The sequence below is a fragment of the Microtus oregoni genome, unplaced genomic scaffold (assembly GCF_018167655.1).
Source record: "Microtus oregoni isolate MIOR12 unplaced genomic scaffold, Mior012 000036F_ref0000092, whole genome shotgun sequence".
In the NCBI taxonomy this organism is placed as follows: domain Eukaryota; kingdom Metazoa; phylum Chordata; class Mammalia; order Rodentia; family Cricetidae; genus Microtus; species Microtus oregoni.
Genome location: NW_024543095.1, coordinates 20,858,568 through 20,864,169, shown reverse-complemented (window position 1 = coordinate 20,864,169; position 5,602 = coordinate 20,858,568).

Sequence of the window (5,602 nt, the reverse complement as noted above, 5' to 3'; positions counted from 1 at the left end):
CTTACTGAAATTTAATGAAAAAAAATACATACATATATATATATATATAATGAAAAAAATACATATATATATATATATATATATATATATATATGGAGAGAGAGAGAGAGAGAGAGAGAGAGAGAGAGGGAAAGAGAGAAAAAAATCCCAGAGGTCTGTTTTGGAGACATAGTACTGGAACCCCTGCTACTTTAGAGGATGTAAAAGGATGTCAAGTTCAAGCCTACCTAGCAAGTTAATGAGACTGTATCAAAAACAAACTCCCGCCGGGCGGTGGTGGCGCACGCCTTTAATCCCAACACTCGGGAGGCACAGGCAGGTGGATCTCTATGAGTTCGAGGCCAGCCTGGTCTACAAGAGCTAGTTCCAGGACAGGAAAAAGCTACGGAGAAACCCTGTCTCGAAAAATCAAAAAAAAAAACAAAAAAACCAACAACAACAACAAAAAAACTCCCATGGCACTGCTCTCGCTCTCTGCCCCTTGACCATCTCTAAGGCACATTTCTTTCTTTTTTTTGTCCCCCTCACAGTCCTAAGGATTGAACCAAGAGCCTGGCACAAGTGCCTTATTATGGCACTTACCTCCAACGTTTTCTGCTTTCTGATTTGTTTTGTTTTTGAGCGGTGGTGGCACATGCATTTAATCCCAACACTTGGGAGGCAGAGGTAGATTGACCTCTGTGACTTCAAGTGGCAGAGATAGATTAAACCAAGTATAGCAACATATATTCACACAGTGTAAATAAATGAAAATGTATTGGTTAAGCCCTCTGCCTATGACAACTTGTTATAGCTGTCTAAAATAACCAAAACTCTCCTCAAATAACTGAAAAATAAAAGCAAGATTACCAGATAAGACCACCTTAACTGAGGAACAAACAAACTTAATAGAAGGAAGAAAAAGAGCCCTGGTGGTCAGAGCAATCAAGAATAAAATATGTAATACTTAAGATAATGTTACAAATAGCAGACAGAAGCTGTGTGTGTAGGCAGGCACATGTATGTATTATCTTCTAAACAAACAAAAGAGAGTACTTTTATATAGGATAATGGGAATAGTCCTCTTTGGAATACCATGGGTGGTTGATTATCCTTCCAGAAGTAGCCAGAGTTCCCATCTGATTAGTAAAGAGACAGCTACCAGGAGTTCATGCCTGGCCAATCTCAGTAAAAGCAGTGAAGTTAATGAACAGTAGACTGGCGGACTTTAGGAGCATGAGGCATACTTATAAAAAATATGGAGAAGACTAAGGTAAAATCAAGAGTTAAGTTGCCCAGAAAGGGGGCATAGGAGAAAGCCTGACAGATTGCAGCATAGTTAAAAGTTTTAGAACAGGTTCCCAGAGGACAGTTCTTCCTATACAAATGAAGGACCAGAGTTCAGATCCCCAACAACCATGCCTGTTGGGGATTCATTGTAGCCCATCTCTAATACCAGATCCAGGGATTGGGGAGCAAGCAAGCTAGCTAGACTAGCCAAACTGGCGAGTTCTGGATTCAAGTGAGACACCCTGCCTCAGTGAATAAGATAGACAGGAATCAAGGAGATGCCATCATTAGCCTAGGAATTCTACATAACCTCATCCCCACTATATGCAAACACACACACACACACACACACACACACACACACACCAAAAAGACCCATAAATATACAACAGCAGCAACAACAAAAATTTAACATTTTCCAGAACATTCTTTAAGGTCTATGTTAGTTTTGAAATTCATTGCTTTGGAATAAGGACGCCTAAAACTGCAATTAATGATGCTAAGCGTATATGTTACTCTCTTACATTGATTTTTTTTAAAGAAGTTTGACTTTGAGGCCATAGAGGATATGCATAGACTCAGGGTGCACTGGGAAAGAATATATATGATGGAAGATAAGATCTTATATTATCTTAACAAACTTACCAGAATGGATAGCATGTATTTTATAGTGCATATATACACTTTTAAATGAGTGTATATATAGATCAACTATATCTAATTGAAACAAGGGAAGCAAGAGTTGCAGTCTGCATTATTGATCTTGTAGTAGCAAAATCTTATACTTAAATAGGCCACAGACACAAAAACTAGAAACAATAGTAAGAGAATAACTAATACTGCACAAATTTCCAAAGCCAGATGATGAACTCTGGTACATATGTTTTAACTTGAAGAGAATTCTTTCAATGATTAGAATAGCTTTGTTTTGGTAAAGGAAGTCTACTTCTTCTGTACGACCCAAGCATTACTCTGGAATGAAAGAATAAAGAATACATTTTCTGGTTCAGTGGTTATGAACACTGGCTGCTCTTCCAGAGGACCCAGGCTCAATTTCTTGCACCCAAGTGGCAGTTAAAAACTGACCGTAAGTCAGTTACAAGAGATCTACATCCTCCATGGGCAGTGCACCCACACCTTACACAGATATGTACGCAGGCAAAACACTCAAATGCACAAAAGTAATTATTTAAAAAAAGAATAAATTTTCTAATAGTTCATTGGAAACTGTTTAGGTTAAACATTGGAGCTTTGATATTGGAAAGGTGTGAAGTTTACATAAAACTTACTTGAAGAGAAGCCATGGATGGTCATAGCCTCTCTTTAGGTGTACAAGCACAAAGAAAGTCCTGGTTCCTGCTCAGACAGTAGGGAGGGTTAGAGGAGACTGGCCTTAGTCTAGTGTACCATTCTAAATCCCTTTATCAATGGTTGGTTTAGTGTTAACCATGTGGCTAACTGTGGCCAATTAGAAGTAGACCAAGTCAGTTTGAAGTAATTTGTGAAGATTTTGCTTTCTCACAAAAGAAAAGGAGAAAGGGAATCCCGTTTCTTAGTTGCTTGATTAGTTTTAAAGGAATAAAATTAAGATTACTTAAAAGTAAAACAGCCATCACACCACTGTGTGGTCTACAACCTGCATCTGTGATCAATACTGGGGTCCTGAGCGAACCTGAGTACCAAGACCTGCTTAGGTGTGTGAGGTCATCTCATTACAATACCTGCTTAGATGTGTTAGATCACCTCATTACCAATATTTGGATGTGCTCTTTTAAAAAAAGAATTTCTTATTTTAGAGTGTGTATGTGTGTGTGTGTGTGTGCGCGTATGTGTGTATGTGTGTGTGTGTCTATGTGTGTATGTGAATGCAGGTACCCACAGAGGCTGGGAAAGGGCATAAGATTTCCTGGAGCTGAAGTTATAGGAGATTATGAACTGTCCAAAGTGAGTACTGGGGACCAAACTCAAGTCTGGAAGAACAGCAAGTACACTCAACTGTGGCTCTATCTCTCCAGACCCTCTGTGCATGCATGTGTGTGTGAGGGCAGATGTGGAAGTCAGAGGTTGACATCATAGTCTTCCTTCGTGCTCTTCACCTTTATTTTTGGTGACAGGGTTTCTCATTAAACCTGCAGTTCATTGACTGGCTTAACTGACTGACCAACCCCCCTGGATTCCCCTGCCTTTTCTCTAAACGCTGGGATTATATGCATGTGCCCACACACCCAGCTTTTATGTGGATGCTGGAGACCTGAAATCATGTTCTCATGTGTGTACAGCAAGCACATTACCTACTAAACCATCACCTTTGTCCCAACCGCTTTGTTTCTTAAGCTACCGGTAGCTGGACATGGCAGTTGTCACTGCAGCCAGATGCATGCTAACTCCATCAAACTCCGAGTCTAGCCCTTTGTCTTCAGCTGCCACCAAGATGCTCCATCCATCCGAGGAGCTAAGCGCTCACTGGGGAGTAATGAAATCTTCTGGTGTGGCCACGAGGACAGATCTCATCCTAGTTATTCTGTGCTGGCTCCATTGGCAGAGGCCGAAGCTGAAGAAACAGATACCGCGGCTAAGCTTTGCACCCGAGATAACTGGGAAAATGCTTTGCAGACCAATTTTGGAAGACTGAGCAACGGGAGAAGGTAAGACATGAAATAGCTGCAGCAGGGGCCTCCGCTGTTCTCACGGGAGCTCCAGAGTGGGGGAGGCTCAGCAGAGTTGACCCAGTCGAGGTAAAGATGTTGAAGCCTGTGCCCAGCATAGGTTGATCTTTGTAGACAAGATACCAGAGGAAAGGGTGTAGCCTTTGGCAGAAGGTAATTCCTGAAGAGGGACTCACCTATTAGCAGTCAGCAGCCAACACCCCCTGCAGCTGGGAAATGAGAGCACGGGTCCTGAAGGGCCAGCTGGGCGGCTACCCTGGCGTTGCCAAGGAGAACTGCTCCCTTTTCCTGCTGGAAACGATGGCAGGCAGCCACGAGAAACACTTGCATTTCCTCTGGGGAAACCCTTCTGGCTTAGGATGAGGTCCTTGAGGCTAAACACTCCAAAGTACAAACTCTGTCTAGGGAAGCAAGCAGGACCTGCGGAGAACAGCTGGGAGAGGGAATCTTACCTGCACACTCCACCCAGCCCCTCAGGTTCTGGAACACTGTCCTACAGGACAAGGAGGTACACATAGACTGTGTAAAGGTTACCTACTCTGGACTCCAGAGGAGCACCTGAAAGAGTAGACTATGGTTGTGGGACAGGGGACATCGTTAGACGGAAACACCCAATGCAGTATCCAAGCTTATCTAGGGAAGAGTCATGCAAGGTTTTGGAAATTTGGTGATTCTTAGCCAACATAAGGACATCGGATACAATGGCATGACACACCCAGGACCAACATCCTCTTGGAAAGAAGAAGAATTTGAATCAAGTTTTGTTTTGACTATATGGGATGCTTTGCGGCCAGGATGTGGTCTCCAGGCTGGCTTTATTGCCTAGGGTCAATCCTCATGCAGCCAATCCCTCAGGCATCTCCTTTTGGCAGAATGCAGTAATTATATAGCCCTATATTGTTCCTTCTCTGTATTGCTGGAATTCTCTTCCTTGCTCAACTGTACATTCCAAGCCACTGCCGAGGTAGCATCTACATGAAAACTCACTTCATTTAGAAGGTCCTTTTCCAATTCTCTTAGGGAGCTGTCTATTTGCACATCCTCCCCCCCCCCCACCAGATGGTTCCTGGAGAGACACACAGACAGGTCTTATTTTATTTGAGCAGAGTGATGCAAGGATAAGCACAGTGTTTCCTTTATGTTTTCCTAAGGATGAGATATTATAGTGGAGTAGGAAGAGAAGGCGACTGCTACCCAGCTTTGAAACTGCTTGGAGTAGATGGGGTCTCAAAAGCTTTCACAGATGGTCCAGCCATTCTGAGGAGAGGGTTGGCCAGGGTTTCTTATCTCCAGGTCTTATAGGTTTGGGCAGAGTCAAAAATTACTCGATTAAGCTCAGTTCCCTGGTGTTCACTATGCACCACACACAGATCCGTGAGGAAGAGTGCTATTCCAGTTTGTTTTGTGATAAACACCACAGTCAAAAGCAAACTTGGGGAAGAAAAGGCCTATTTAACTTTACAATTCATCATGAAAGGATGTCAGGGCAGGAACTCAGGCAGGAACCTGGAGGCAGGAACTGAAGCAGAGGCCCTAGAGAAATGCTGTGTGTAGGCAGACTTTTCTTTCCTGCCCATCAGTTCCCAAATAACCAACATGGAGACTTAATATTAATTACAAATGCTCAGCCAATAACTCAGACTTATTACTAGCTAGCTCTTACATTT